Source organism: Carassius carassius, chromosome 38 (genome assembly GCF_963082965.1).
Source record: "Carassius carassius chromosome 38, fCarCar2.1, whole genome shotgun sequence".
Taxonomy (NCBI): Eukaryota; Metazoa; Chordata; class Actinopteri; order Cypriniformes; family Cyprinidae; genus Carassius; species Carassius carassius.
The window spans coordinates 3,208,341-3,222,832 of record NC_081792.1 but is presented as its reverse complement, the minus strand read 5'-3'; the positions used below and the strand labels follow the sequence as shown (position 1 = coordinate 3,222,832).

Below are 14,492 nucleotides of genomic sequence, written 5' to 3'. Positions count from 1 at the left end.
GCCACTACAAGATCCTGCACCCACACTGACCACATGTATGGAAAGTGCGCCAATGGCCAGTTTAAGGTGTCCAAATCCCATATGGTCTAGCGGTTAGGATTCCTGGTTTTCACCCAGGTGGCCCGGGATCGACTCCCGGTATGGGAATGCATGCTCCTTTTTGCTTCCCTCCTCAAAAATCCAGTACATCTTCCTGCACCAGATGTCAAGGTTCTGTCTAACACTTTGGCCCTTCGATAGCTCAGCTGGTAGAGTGGAGGACTGTAGGTTGGAGTGTTGGCAATCCTTAGGTCGCTGGTTCGAAGGAGGTCTTTTTTTCAAGTACTCACCATTTATTTGGTTTGGAGCTGGCTTTCTTGCAGCTGTTAGCAGAGCTTGAATTTGCAGTCCACAATTGGAAGCCAAAAGAGCTTTCCCTGATCGGGAATCGAACCCGGGCCGCGGTGGTGAGAGCGCCGAATCCTAACCACTAGACCACCAGGGAGGGGCTGGTGGGTTAATGGGCTGGTGGGCTTACCTCCTGAAAACAAGGTGAGAATAAGCAGACAGCAATGCTTGCCACTTTCACATCTAAAACCAACAACTCTGTAGCAATCAGGGGTCTTTACTATTGGTGGGCCAGTGGCACAATGGATAACGCGTCTGACTACAGATCAGAAGATTCTAGGTTCGACTCCGGGCTGGCTCGCTCCGTGCTTGTTTTTCTCTGGCTTATTTTGTTGTTGTGTTTTTTTTCTCTTCTCCAAAATCCAGAAGAAAAGGCAAATCTTCAGGCATTCTTCTTTTTTTCCAAAAAAGACATATTCTGGACACCCTTTCCGTTGTCTAGGGAAGACACGGACATGCTTCGGTATTGCCATTCGTCTCACAAGCACTCCGACAAGCTTGGCGCTTATAGGGGAAATAAACTGCAGGCTGGCAGCCAGTTGATTTTCGAATGAACAATTTCATCGCTACTCTGTAACTGCTTCATTACTTTGAAGGGTATAATGCCATGTGGTTTTGATGTCATGGGCTTGCCATTTTGAAGCCTTATCACTAATTGCCACCTGGACATTTAGAATAAGTTGTAAACTGAGTTAAACTGAAGGAGCGAATAATCAGCAACTTTGCCGATTAAAAGTTGGTCTCACTTTCATTGTTACCCTCACAATGTCATTTTTGTACCTTGACAGAGTGACAATAGGCAGTTTTTCCTCTAGAAAGCGTTTGCCGTGTGTGTTTTCAAATGGATGACACAATTATTTTCACCTGGAAAAGTGCTTAATTACCAGTTCGAGGTATCAATTCAGCAATCACAGGAATCTGCCCAAATAAACTGAACTCCCGGGGTGAGTAAAAAAAAACAGATCCCTTGAATGCATACAACACTATATAATTCAGAAAACCGTCCTTTTGGATAATTCTTGTTTTGCCAAATTATTATCACATTGTTACAGTCGCAGACCTAAAGCAACAGGCCACTACAAGATCCTGCGCCCACACTGACCACATGTATGGAAAGTGCGCCAGAAGCCAATGGCCAGTTTAAGGTTTCCAAATCCCATATGGTCTGGCGCTTAGGATTCCTGGTTTTCACCCAGGCGGCCCAGGTTTGACTCCCGGTATGGGAACGCATGCTCCTTTTTGATTCCCTTCTCAAAAATCCAGCACATCTTCCTGCACCAGAAGTGACTTTTTGGCCAGCAGTAGAGCTACAAGACCTTGATATCTCGAGGTTCTGTCTCACACTTCGCCCCTTTGATAGCTCAGCTGGTAGAGCGGAGGACTGTAGGTTGGAGTGTTGGCAATCCTTAGGTCGCTGGTTCGACTCCAGCTCGAAGGAGGTCATTTTTTCAAGTGCTCACCATTTTTTTGGTTTGGAGCTGGCTTCCTCGCAGCTGTTAGCAGAGCTAGAATTCGCAGTCCACAATTGGAAGCCAAAAGAGCTTTCCCTGACCGGGAATCGAACCCAGGCGGCGAGAGCACCGAATCCTAACCACTAGACCACCAGGGAGGGGCTGGTGGGTTGGTGGGCTTACCTCCTGAAAACAAGGTGAGAATAAGCAGACAGCAATGCTTGCCACTGTCACATCTAAAACCAACAACTCTGAAGCAATCAGGGGTCTTTACTATTGGTGGGCCAGTGGCACAATGGATAACGCGTCTGACTACGGATCAGAAGATTCTAGGTTCACTGGAATCTGCCCAAAAAACTGAACCCCCAGGGTGAGTAAAAAAACAGATCCCTTGAATGCATACAAAACTATATAAATCAGAAAACCGCCCTTTTGGATAATTCTTGTTTTGCCAAATTATTATCACATTGTTACAGTCGCAGACCTAAAGCAACAGGCCGCTACAAGATCCTGCGCCCACACTGACCACATGTATGGAAAGTGCGCCAGAAGCCAATGGCCAGTTTAAGGTTTCCAAATCCCATATGGTCTGGCGCTTAGGATTCCTGGTTTTCACCCAGGCGGCCCAGGTTTGACTCCCGGTATGGGAACGCATGCTCCTTTTTGATTCCCTTCTCAAAAATCCAGCACATCTTCCTGCACCAGAAGTGACTTTTTGGCCAGCAGTAGAGCTACAAGACCTTGATATCTCGAGGTTCTGTCTCACACTTCACCCCTTTGATAGCTCAGCTGGTAGAGCGGAGGACTGTAGGTTGGAGTGTTGGCAATCCTTAGGTCGCTGGTTCGACTCCAGCTCGAAGGAGGTCATTTTTTCAAGTGCTCACCATTTTTTTGGTTTGGAGCTGGCTTCCTCGCAGCTGTTAGCAGAGCTAGAATTCGCAGTCCACAATTGGAAGCCAAAAGAGCTTTCCCTGACCGGGAATCGAACCCAGGCGGCGAGAGCACCGAATCCTAACCACTAGACCACCAGGGAGGGGCTGGTGGGTTGGTGGGCTTACCTCCTGAAAACAAGGTGAGAATAAGCAGACAGCAATGCTTGCCACTGTCACATCTAAAACCAACAACTCTGAAGCAATCAGGGGTCTTTACTATTGGTGGGCCAGTGGCACAATGGATAACGCGTCTGACTACGGATCAGAAGATTCTAGGTTCACTGGAATCTGCCCAAAAAACTGAACCCCCAGGGTGAGTAAAAAAACAGATCCCTTGAATGCATACAAAACTATATAAATCAGAAAACCGCCCTTTTGGATAATTCTTGTTTTGCCAAATTATTATCACATTGTTACAGTCGCAGACCTAAAGCAACAGGCCGCTACAAGATCCTGCGCCCACACTGACCACATGTATGAAAAGTGCGCCACTGGCCGGTTTAAGGTGTCCAAATCCCATATGGTCTAGCGGTTAGGATTCCTTTTTTTCACCCAGGCGGCCCGGGTTCGTCTCCCGGTATGGGAACGCATGCTTCTTTTTGCTTCCCTCCTCAAAAATCCAGCACATCTTCCTGCACCAGGTTGGAGTGTTGGCAATCCTTAGGTCGCTGGTTCGACTCCGGCTTGAAGGAAGTCTTTTTTTCAAGTGCTCACCATTTTTTTGGTTTGGAGCTGGATTTCTCGCAGCTGTTAGCAGAGCTTGAATTCGCAGTCCACAATTGGAAGCCAAAAGAGCTTTCCCTGACCAGGAATCGAACCTTGGCCGCGGCGGTGAGAGCGCCGAATCCTAACCACTAGACCACCAGGGAGGGACTGGTGGGCTGGTAGGCTTACCTCCTGATAACAAGGTGAGAATAAGCAGACAACAATGCTTGCCACTGTCACATCTAAAACCAACAACTCTGTAGCAATCGGGAGTCTCTACTATCGGTGGGCCAGTGGCGCAATGGATAACGTGTCTGACTACGGATCAGAAGATTCTAGGTTCGACTCCTGGCTGGCTTGCCCTGTGCTTGTTTTTCTCAGGCTTATTTTGTTGTTGTTTTTATTTTCTTCTCCAAAATCTAGAAGTAAAGGCAAATCTCCAGGCATTCTTCTTTTTTTCCAAAAAAAAAACATATTCTGCACACCCATTCCGATGTCTAGGGGAGACACGGACATGCTTCGGTATTGCCATTCGTATGTCAATTTTGGACCTTGACAGACCGACGATAGACAGTTTTTCATCCAGATAACGGTTGCAATGTGTGTTTTCAGATGCATGACACAAGTATTTTCACCTGGACAAGAGCTTAATTACCAGTTCAAGGTATCAATTCAGTAATCGCAGGACTCTGGCCAAAAACTGAACCCCCGAGGTGAGTCAACAAACATGACCCTTGAATTCATGTAACACCATTTATTTCTGTAAACCACACTGGCCAGATTTAATGAAAGTGGCCCACAAGCTTCTGCCCAGTTAAAGCTGGCCAGTTCCCATATGGTCTAGCAGTTAGGATTCCTGGATTTCTCCCATGCAGCCAGGGGTCGACTCCCGTGATGGGAAAGCTTGATCTTTTTTGCTTCTCTCCTCAAAAAGCCAGCACATCTTTCTGCACCAGAAGTGACTTTTTGGACAGCAGTAGAGCTACAGAACCCTGATAGATTGAGGTTCCGATGTCTATGGGGAGTGGCGTAACATGCTTCGGTATTGCCATTCATCACACAAGCACTCCGACAAGCTCGGCGATTAAAGGGGAAATAAACTGCAGGCTGGCAGCCAGTTGATTTTCGAATGAACAATTTCATCACTACTCTGTAACTGCTTCATTACTTTGAAGGGTGTAATGCCATGTTGTTTTGATGTCACGGGCTTGCCATTTTGAAGCCTCATCACTAATTGCCACCTGGACATTGAGAATAAATTGTAATCTGCATTAAACTGAACGAGCGAATAATCAGCAACTTTGTGGATAAAAAATTGGTCTCACTTTCATTATTAACCTCAAAATATGTCAATTTTGTACCTTGACAGACCGATGATAGGCAGATTTTCATCTAGATAACGGTTGCAATCTGTGTTTTCAGATGCATGACACAAGTATTTTCACTTGGACAAGAGCTTAATTACCAGTTCAAGGTAAGGTTCAACTCAGCAATCACAGGAATCTGCCCAAAAAAACTGAACCCCCGGGGGGAGTAAAAAAAACAGATCCCTTGAATGCATACAACACTATATAATTCAGAAAACCGTCCTTATGGATAATTCTTGTTTTGCCAAATTATTATCACAATGTTACAGTCGCAGACCTAAAGCAACAGGCCACTACAAGATCATAACCACTAGACCACCAGGGAGGGACTGGTGGGCTGGTGGGCTGGTGGGCTGGTAGGCTTACCTCCTGATAACAAGGTGAGAATAAGCAGACAACAATGCTTGCCACTGTCACATCTAAAACCAACAACTCTGTAGCAATCGGGAGTCTCTACTATCAGTGGGCCAGTGGCGCAATGGATAACGTGTCTGACTACGGATCAGAAGATTCTACGTTCGACTCCTGGCTGGCTTGCCCTGTGCTTGTTTTTCTCAGGCTTATTTTGTTGTTGTTTTTTTTTCTTCTCCAAAATCTAGAAGTAAAGGCAAATCTCAATTCTTCTTTTTTTCCAAAAAAAAACATATTCTGCACACCCATTCCGATGTCTAGGGGAGACACGGACATGCTTCGGTATTGCCATTCGTATGTCAATTTTGGACCTTGACAGACCGACGATAGACAGTTTTTCATCCAGATAACGGTTGCAATGTGTGTTTTCAGATGCATGACACAAGTATTTTAACTTGGACAAGAGCTTAATTACCAGTTCAAGGTATCAATTCAGCAATCACAGGACTCTGGCCAAAAAACTGAACCCCCGGGGTGAGTCAACAAACATGACCCTTGAATTCATGTAACACCATTTATTTCTGTAAACCACACTGGCCAGATTTAATGAAAGTGGCCCACAAGCTTCTGCCCAGTTAAAGCTGGCCAGTTCCCATATGGTCAAGCAGTTAGGATTCCTGGATTTCTCCCATGCAGCCAGGGGTCGACTCCCGTGATGGGAAAGCTTGATCTTTTTGGCTTCTCTCCTCAAAAAGCCAGCACATCTTCCTGCACCAGAAGTGACTTTTTGGACAGCAGTAGAGCTACAGAACCCTGATAGATTGAGGTTCCGATGTCTATGGGGAGTCGCGTAACATGCTTCGGTATTGCCATTCATCACACAAGCACTCCGACAAGCTCGGCGATTAAAGGGGAAATAAACTGCAGGCTGGCAGCCAGTTGATTTTCGAATGAACAATTTCATCGCTACTCTGTAACTGCTTCATTACTTTGAAGGGTGTAATGCCATGTTGTTTTGATGTTACGGGCTTGCCATTTTGAAGCCTCATCACTAATTGCCACCTGGACATTGAGAATAAATTGTAATCTGCATTAAACTGAACGAGCGAAAAATCAGCAACTTTGTGGATAAAAAATTGGTCTCACTTTCATTATTAACCTCAAAATATGTCAATTTTGTACCTTGACAGACCGATGATAGGCAGATTTTCATCTAGATAACGGTTGCAATCTGTGTTTTCAGATGCATGACACAAGTATTTTCACTTGGACAAGAGCTTAATTACCAGTTCAAGGTATCAACTCAGCAATCACAGGAATCTGCCCAAAAAAACTGAACCCCCGGGGTGAGTAAAAAAAACAGATCCCTTGAATGCATACAACACTATATAATTCAGAAAACCGTCCTTTTGGATAATTCTTGTTTTGCCAAATTATTATCACATTGTTACAGTCGCAGACCTAAAGCAACAGGCCACTACAAGATCCTGCGCCCACACTGACCACATGTATGGAAAGTGCGCCAATGGCCAGTTTAAGGTGTCCAAATCCCATATGGTCTAGCGGTTAGGATTCCTGGTTTTCACCCAGGCGGCCCAGGTTCGACTCCCGGTATGGGAACGCATGCTCCTTTTTGCTTCCCTCCTCAAAAATCCAGTACATCTTCCTGCACCAGATGTCGAGGTTCTGTCTAACACTTTGCCCCTTCGATAGCTCAGCTGGTAGAGTGGAGGACTGTAGGTTGGAGTGTTGGCAATCCTTAGGTCGCTGGTTCGACTCTGGCTCGAAGGAGGTCTTTTTTTCAAGTGCTCACCATTTTTTTGGTTTGGAGCTGGCTTTCTTGCAGCTGTTAGCAGAGCTTGAATTTGCAGTCCAAAATTGGAAGCCAAAAGAGCTTTCCCTGATCAGGAATCGAACCCGGGCCGCGGTGGTGAGAGCGCCAAATCCTAACCACTAGACCAACAGGGAGGGGCTGGTGGTTTAATGGGCTGGTGGGCTTACCTCCTGAAAACAAGGTAAGAATAAGCAGACAGCAATGCTTGCCACTTTCACATCTAAAACCAACAACTCTGTAGCAATCTGGAGTCTTTACTATTGGTGGGCCAGTGGCACAATGGATAACACGTCTGACTACGGATCAGAAGAGTCTAGGTTCGACTCCTGGCTGGCTCGCTCTGTGCTTGTATTTCTCCGGCTTATTTTGTTGTTGTGTTTTTTTTCTCTTCTCCAAAATCCAGAAGAAAAGGCAAATCTTCAGGCATTCTTCTTTTTTTCCAAAAAAGACATATTCTGCACACCCTTTCCGATGTCTAGGGAAGACACGGACATGCTTCGGTATTGCCATTCGTCTCACAAGCACTCCGACAAGCTCGGCGCTTATAGGGGAAATAAACTGCAGGCTGGCAGCCAGTTGATTTTCGAATGAACAATTTCATCGCTACTCTGTAACTGCTTCATTACTTTGAAGGGTATAATGCCATGTGGTTTTGATGTCATGGGCTTGCCATTTTGAAGCCTTATCACTAATTGCCACCTGGACATTGAGAATAAGTTGTAAACTGAGTTAAACTGAAGGAGCGAATAATCAGCAACTTTGCCGATTAAAAGTTGGTCTCACTTTCATTGTTACCCTCACAATGTCATTTTTGTACCTTGACAGAGTGACAATAGGCAGTTTTTCCTCTAGATAGCGGTTTTCGTGTGTGTTTTCAAATGGATGACACAAGTATTTTCACCTGGAAAAGAGCTTAAGTACCAGTTTGAGGTATTAATTCAGCAATCACAGGAATCTGCCCAAATAAACTGAACTCCCGGGGTGAGTAAAAAAAAACAGATCCCTTGAATGCATACAACACTATATAATTCAGAAAACCGTCCTTTTGGATAATTCTTGTTTTGCCAAATTATTATCAAATTGTTACAGTTGCAGACCTAAAGCAACAGGCCACTACAAGATCCTACGCCCACACTGACCACATGTATGGAAAGTGCGCCACTGGCCGGTTAAAGGTGTCCAAATCCCATATGGTCTAGCGGTTAGGATTCCTGGTTTTCACCCAGACGGCCCGGGTTCGTCTCCCGGTATGGGAACGCATGCTTCTTTTTGCTTCCCTCCTCAAAAATCCAGCACATCTTCCTGCACCAGGTTGGAGTGTTGGTAATCCTTAGGTCGCTGGTTCGACTCCGGCTCGAAGGAAGTCTTTTTCTCAAGTGCTCACCATTTTTTCAGTTTGGAGCTGGATTTCTCGCAGCTGTTAGCAGAGCTTGAATTCGCAGTCCACAATTGGAAGCCAAAAGAGCTTTCCCTGACCAGGAATCGAACCTGGGCCGCGGCGATGAGAGCACCGAATCCTAACCACTAGACCACCAGGGAGGGACTGGTGGACTGGTGGGCTGGTGGGCTGGTAGGCTTACCTCCTGATAACAAGGTGAGAATAAGCAGACAACAATGCTTGCCACTGTCACATCTAAAACCAACAACTCTGTAGCAATCGGGAGTATCTACTATCGGAGGGCCAATGGCGCAATGGATAACGTGTCTGACTACGGATCAGAAGATTCTAGGTTCAATTCTTGGCTGGCTTGCCCTGTGCTTGTTTTTCTCAGGCTTATTTTGTTGTTGTTTTTTTTTTCTTCTCCAAAATCTAGAAGTAAAGGCAAATCTCCAGGCATTCTTCTTTTTTTTCCAAAAAAAAAACATATTCTGCACACCCATTCCGATGTCTAGGGGAGACACGGACATGCTTCGGTATTGCCATTCGTATGTCAATTTTGGACCTTGACAGACCGACGATAGACAGTTTTTCATCCAGATAACGGTTGCAATGTGTGTTTTCAGATGCATGACACAAGTATTTTCACCTGGACAAGAGCTTAATTACCAGTTCAAGGTATCAATTCAGCAATCACAGGACTCTGCCCCAAAAAACTGAACCCCCGGGGTGAGTAAAAAAAACAGATCCCTTGAATGCATACAACACTATATAATTCAGAAAACCGTCCTTTTGGATAATTCTTGTTTTGCCAAATTATTATCACATTGTTACAGTCGCAGACCTAAAGCAACAGGCCACTACAAGATCCTGCGCCCACACTGACCACATGTATGGAAAGTGCGCCAATGGCCAGTTTAAGGTGTCCAAATCCCATATGGTCTAGCGGTTAGGATTCCTGGTTTTCACCCAGGCGGCCCGGGTTCGACTCCCGGTATGGGAACGCATGCTCCTTTTTGCTTCCCTCCTCAAAAATCCAGTACATCTTCCTGCACCAGATGTCGAGGTTCTGTCTAACATTTTGCCCCTTCGATAGCTCAGCTGGTAGAGTGGAGGACTGTAGGTTGGAGTGTTGGCAATCCTTAGGTCGCTGGTTCGACTCTGGCTCGAAGGAGGTCTTTTTTTCAAGTGCTCACCATTTTTTTGGTTTGGAGCTGGCTTTCTTGCAGCTGTTAGCAGAGCTTGAATTTGCAGTCCACAATTGGAAGCCAAAAGAGCTTTCCCTGATCGGGAATCGAACCCGGGCCGCGGTGGTGAGAGCGCCGAATCCTAACCACTAGACCACCAGGGAGGGGCTGGTGGGTTAATGGGCTGGTGGGCTTACCTCCTGAAAACAAAGTAAGAATAAGCAGACAGCAATGCTTGCCACTTTCACATCTAAAACCAACAACTCTGTAGCAATCTGGAGTCTTTACTATTGGTGGGCCAGTGGCGCAATGGATAGCACGTCTGACTACGGATCAGAAAATTCTAGGTTCGACTCCTGGCTGGCTCGCTTTGTGCTTGTATTTCTCCGGTTTATTTTGTTGTTGTGTTTTTTTTCTCTTCTCCAAAATCCAGAAGAAAAGGCAAATCTTCAGGCATTCTTCTTTTTTTCCAAAAAAGACATATTCTGCACACCCTTTCCGATGTCTAGGGAAGACACGGACATGCTTCGGTATTGCCATTCGTCTCACAATCACTCCGACAAGCTCGGCGCTTATAGGGGAAATAAACTGCAGGCTGGCAGCCAGTTGATTTTCGAATTGAACAATTTCATCGCTACTCTGTAACTGCTTCATTACTTTGAAGGGTATAATGCCATGTGGTTTTGATGTCATGGGCTTGCCATTTTGAAGCCTTATCACTAATTGCCACCTGGACATTGAGAATAAGTTGTAAACTGAGTTAAACTGAAGGAGCGAATGATCAGCAACTTTGCCGATTAAAAGTTGGTCTCACTTTCATTGTTACCCTCACAATGTCATTTTTGTACCTTGACAGAGTGACAATAGGCAGTTTTTCCTCTAGATAGCGGTTTTCGTGTGTGTTTTCAAATGGATGACACAAGTATTTTCACCTGGAAAAGAGCTTAAGTACCAGTTTGAGGTATTAATTCAGCAATCACAGGAATCTGCCCAAATAAACTGAACTCCCGGGGTGAGTAAAAAAAAACAGATCCCTTGAATGCATACAACACTATATAATTCAGAAAACCGTCCTTTTGGATAATTCTTGTTTTGCCAAATTATTATCAAATTGTTACAATTGCAGACCTAAAGCAACAGGCCACTACAAGATCCTGCGCCCACACTGACCACATGTATGGAAAGTGCGCCACTGGCCGGTTAAAGGTGTCCAAATCCCATATGGTCTAGCGGTTAGGATTCCTGGTTTTCACCCAGGCGGCCCGGGTTCGTCTCCCGGTATGGGAATGCATGCTTCTTTTTGCTTCCCTCCTCAAAAATCCAGCACATCTTCCTGCACCAGGTTGGAGTGTTGGTAATCCTTAGGTCGCTGGTTCGACTCCGGCTCGAAGGAAGTCTTTTTTTCAAGTGCTCACCATTTTTTCAGTTTGGAGCTGGATTTCTCGCAGCTGTTAGCATAGCTTGAATTCGCAGTCCACAATTGGAAGCCAAAAGAGCTTTCCCTGACCAGGAATCGAACCTGGGCCGCGGCGGTGAGAGCGCCGAATCCTAACCACTAGACCACCAGGGAGGGACTGGTGGACTGGTGGGCTGGTGGGCTGGTAGGCTTACCTCCTGATAACAAGGTGAGAATAAGCAGACAACAATGCTTGCCACTGTCACATCTAAAACCAACAACTCTGTAGCAATCGGGAGTATCTACTATCGGAGGGCCAGTGGTGCAATGGATAACGTGTCTGACTACGGATCAGAAGATTCTAGGTTCAACTCTTGGCTGGCTTGCCCTGTGCTTGTTTTTCTCAGGCTTATTTTGTTGTTGTTTTTTTTTCTTCTCCAAAATCTAGAAGTAAAGGCAAATCTCCAGGCATTCTTCTTTTTTTTTCCAAAAAAAAACATATTCTGCACACCCATTCCGATGTCTAGGGGAGACACGGACATGCTTCGGTATTGCCATTCGTATGTCAATTTTGGACCTTGACAGACCGACGATAGACAGTTTTTCATCCAGATAACGGTTGCAATGTGTGTTTTCAGATGCATGACCCAAGTATTTTCACCTGGACAAGAGCTTAATTACCAGTTCAAGGTATCAATTCAGCAATCACAGGACTCTGGCCAAAAAACTGAACCCCCGGGGTGAGTCAACAAACATGACCCTTGAATTCATGTAACACAATTTATTTCTGTAAACCACACTGGACAGATTTAATGAAAGTGGCCCACAAGCTTCTGCCCAGTTAAAGCTGGCCAGTTCCCATATAGTCTAGCAGTTAGGATTCCTGGATTTCTCCAATGCAGCCAGGGGTCGACTCCCGTGATGGGAAAGCTTGATCTTTTTTGCTTCTCTCCTCAAAAAGGAGGTCTTTTTTTCAAGTGCTCAACATTTTTTTGGTTTGGAGCTGGCTTTCTTGCAGCTGTTAGCAGAGCTTGAATTTGCAGTCCACAATTGGAAGCCAAAAGAACTTTCCCTGATCGGGAATCGAACCCGGGCTGCGGTGGTGAGAGCGCCGAATCCTAAGCACTAGACCACCAGGGAGGGGCTGGTGGGTTAATGGGCTGGTGGGCTTACCTCCTGAAAACAAGGTGAGAATAAGCAGACAGCAATGCTTGCCACTTTCACATCTAAAACCAACAACTCTGTAGCAGTCAGGAGTCTTTACTATTGGTGGGCCAGTGGTGCAATGGATAACCCGTCTGACTACGGATCAGAAGATTCTAGGTTCGACTCCTGGCTGGGTCGCTCTGTGCTTGTATTTCTCCGGCTTATTTTGTTGTTGTGTTTTTTTCTCTTCTCCAAAATCCAGAAGAAAAGGCAAATCTTCAGGCATTCTTCTTTTTTTCCAAAAAAGACATATTCTGCACACCCTTTCCGATGTCTAGGGAAGACACGGACATGCTTCGGTATTGCCATTCGTCTCACAAGCACTCCGACAAGCTCGGCGCTTATAGGGGAAATAAACTGCAGGCTGGCAGCCAGTTGATTTTCGAATGAACAATTTCATCGCTACTCTGTAACTGCTTCATTACTTTGAAGGGTATAATGCCATGTGGTTTTGATGTCATGGGCTTGCCATTTTGAAGCCTTATCACTAATTGCCACCTGGACATTTAGAATAAGTTGTAAACTGAGTTAAACTGAAGGAGCGAATAATCAGCAACTTTGCCGATTAAAAGTTGGTCTCACTTTCATTGTTACCCTCACAATGTCATTTCTGTACCTTGACAGAGTGACAATAGGCAGTTTTTCCTCTAGATAGCGGTTTTCGTGTGTGTTTTCAAATGGATGACACAAGTATTTTCACCTGGAAAAGAGCTTAATTACCAGTTCGAGGTATCAATTCAGCAATCACAGGAATCTGCCCAAATAAACTGAACTCCCGGGGTGAGTAAAAAAAAAACAGATCCCTTGAATGCATACAACACTATATAATTCAGAAAACCGTCCTTTTGGATAATTCTTGTTTTGCCAAATTATTATCACATTGTTACAGTCGCAGACCTAAAGCAACAGGCCACTACAAGATCCTGCGCCCACACTGACCACATGTATGGAAAGTGCGCCAGAAGCCAATGGCCAGTTTAAGGTTTCCAAATCCCATATGGTCTGGCGCTTAGGATTCCTGGTTTTCACCCAGGCGGCCCAGGTTTGACTCCCGGTATGGGAACGCATGCTCCTTTTTGATTCCCTTCTCAAAAATCCAGCACATCTTCCTGCACCAGAAGTGACTTTTTGGCCAGCAGTAGAGCTACAAGACCGTGATATCTCGAGGTTCTGTCTCACACTTCGCCCCTTTGATAGCTCAGCTGGTAGAGCGGAGGACTGTAGGTTGGAGTGTTGGCAATCCTTAGGTCGCTGGTTCGACTCCAGCTCGAATGAGGTCATTTTTTCAAGTGCTCACCATTTTTTTGGTTTGGAGCTGGCTTCCTCGCAGCTGTTAGCAGAGCTAGAATTCGCAGTCCACAATTGGAAGCCAAAAGAGCTTTCCCTGACCGGGAATCGAACCCAGGCGGCGAGAGCACCGAATCCTAACCACTAGACCACCAGGGAGGGGCTGGAGGGTTGGTGGGCTTACCTCCTGAAAACAAGGTGAGAATAAGCAGACAGCAATGCTTGCCACTGTCACATCTAAAACCAACAACTCTGTAGCAATCAGGGGTCTTTACTATTGGTGGGCCAGTGGTGCAATGGATAACGCGTCTGACTACGGATCAGAAGATTCTAGGTTCACTGGAATCTGCCCAAAAAACTGAACCCCCGGGGTGAGTAAAAAAACAGATCCCTTGAATGCATACAAAACTATATAAATCAGAAAACCGCCCTTTTGGATAATTCTTGTTTTGCCAAATTATTATCACATTGTTACAGTCGCAGACCTAAAGCAACAGGCCACTACAAGATCCTGCGCCCACACTGACCACATGTATGGAAAGGGCGCCACTGGCCGGTTTAAGGTGACCAAATCCCATATGGTCTAGCGGTTAGGATTCCTGGTTTTCACCCAAGCGGCCCGGGTTCGACTCCCGGTATGGGAACGCATGCTTCTTTTTGCTTCCCTCCTCAAAAATCCAGCACATCTTCCTGCACCAGGTTGGAGTGTTGGCAATCCTTAGGTTGCTGGTTCGACTCCGGCTCGAAGGAAGTCTTTTTTTCAAGTGCTCACCATTTTTTCGGTTTGGAGCTGGATTTCTCGCAGCTGTTAGCATAGCTTGAATTCGCAGTCCACAATTGGAAGCCAAAAGAGCTTTCCCTGACCAGGAATCGAACCTGGGCCGCGGCAGTGAGAGCGCCGAATCCTAACCACTAGACCACCAGGGAGGGGCTGGTGGGTTAATGGGCTGGTGGGCTTACCTCCTGAAAACAAGGTGAGAATAAGCAGACAGCAATGCTTGCCACTTTCAC

General features: G+C 45.7%; 16 non-coding genes across 16 annotated transcripts; 10 read left to right on the top strand and 6 right to left on the bottom strand.

Moving 5' to 3' along the window:
• The first annotated feature begins 75 nt into the window (after positions 1 to 75).
• trnae-uuc (transfer RNA glutamic acid (anticodon UUC)) lies at positions 76 to 147 on the top strand. Its single transcript has one exon. It is a non-coding gene; the product is annotated as a tRNA-Glu (tRNA).
• A 265-nt stretch (positions 148 to 412) lies between these two features.
• trnae-cuc (transfer RNA glutamic acid (anticodon CUC)) lies at positions 413 to 484 on the bottom strand. Its single transcript has one exon. It is a non-coding gene; the product is annotated as a tRNA-Glu (tRNA).
• A 1,253-nt stretch (positions 485 to 1,737) lies between these two features.
• On the top strand, positions 1,738 to 1,825 carry trnay-gua (transfer RNA tyrosine (anticodon GUA)). Its single transcript is given in 2 exon segments — positions 1,738 to 1,774; positions 1,790 to 1,825. It is a non-coding gene; the product is annotated as a tRNA-Tyr (tRNA).
• Positions 1,826 to 2,612: 787 nt separating this feature from the next.
• On the top strand, positions 2,613 to 2,700 carry trnay-gua (transfer RNA tyrosine (anticodon GUA)). The gene is given in 2 exon segments: positions 2,613 to 2,649; positions 2,665 to 2,700. It is a non-coding gene; the product is annotated as a tRNA-Tyr (tRNA).
• An 867-nt stretch (positions 2,701 to 3,567) lies between these two features.
• On the bottom strand, positions 3,568 to 3,639 carry trnae-cuc (transfer RNA glutamic acid (anticodon CUC)). Its single transcript has one exon. It is a non-coding gene; the product is annotated as a tRNA-Glu (tRNA).
• Positions 3,640 to 3,762: 123 nt separating this feature from the next.
• trnar-acg (transfer RNA arginine (anticodon ACG)) lies at positions 3,763 to 3,835 on the top strand. Its single transcript has one exon. It is a non-coding gene; the product is annotated as a tRNA-Arg (tRNA).
• Positions 3,836 to 6,741: 2,906 nt separating this feature from the next.
• Positions 6,742 to 6,813, top strand: trnae-uuc (transfer RNA glutamic acid (anticodon UUC)). Its single transcript has one exon. It is a non-coding gene; the product is annotated as a tRNA-Glu (tRNA).
• A 1,398-nt stretch (positions 6,814 to 8,211) lies between these two features.
• trnae-uuc (transfer RNA glutamic acid (anticodon UUC)) lies at positions 8,212 to 8,283 on the top strand. Its single transcript has one exon. It is a non-coding gene; the product is annotated as a tRNA-Glu (tRNA).
• Positions 8,284 to 8,494: 211 nt separating this feature from the next.
• Positions 8,495 to 8,566, bottom strand: trnae-cuc (transfer RNA glutamic acid (anticodon CUC)). Its single transcript has one exon. It is a non-coding gene; the product is annotated as a tRNA-Glu (tRNA).
• Positions 8,567 to 9,336: 770 nt separating this feature from the next.
• On the top strand, positions 9,337 to 9,408 carry trnae-uuc (transfer RNA glutamic acid (anticodon UUC)). The gene has a single exon. It is a non-coding gene; the product is annotated as a tRNA-Glu (tRNA).
• Positions 9,409 to 9,684: 276 nt separating this feature from the next.
• trnae-cuc (transfer RNA glutamic acid (anticodon CUC)) lies at positions 9,685 to 9,756 on the bottom strand. Its single transcript has one exon. It is a non-coding gene; the product is annotated as a tRNA-Glu (tRNA).
• Positions 9,757 to 9,887: 131 nt separating this feature from the next.
• trnar-acg (transfer RNA arginine (anticodon ACG)) lies at positions 9,888 to 9,960 on the top strand. The gene has a single exon. It is a non-coding gene; the product is annotated as a tRNA-Arg (tRNA).
• An 847-nt stretch (positions 9,961 to 10,807) lies between these two features.
• Positions 10,808 to 10,879, top strand: trnae-uuc (transfer RNA glutamic acid (anticodon UUC)). The gene has a single exon. It is a non-coding gene; the product is annotated as a tRNA-Glu (tRNA).
• A 211-nt stretch (positions 10,880 to 11,090) lies between these two features.
• On the bottom strand, positions 11,091 to 11,162 carry trnae-cuc (transfer RNA glutamic acid (anticodon CUC)). Its single transcript has one exon. It is a non-coding gene; the product is annotated as a tRNA-Glu (tRNA).
• A 2,891-nt stretch (positions 11,163 to 14,053) lies between these two features.
• On the top strand, positions 14,054 to 14,125 carry trnae-uuc (transfer RNA glutamic acid (anticodon UUC)). The gene has a single exon. It is a non-coding gene; the product is annotated as a tRNA-Glu (tRNA).
• A 211-nt stretch (positions 14,126 to 14,336) lies between these two features.
• Positions 14,337 to 14,408, bottom strand: trnae-cuc (transfer RNA glutamic acid (anticodon CUC)). The gene has a single exon. It is a non-coding gene; the product is annotated as a tRNA-Glu (tRNA).
• Positions 14,409 to 14,492: the final 84 nt, after the last annotated feature.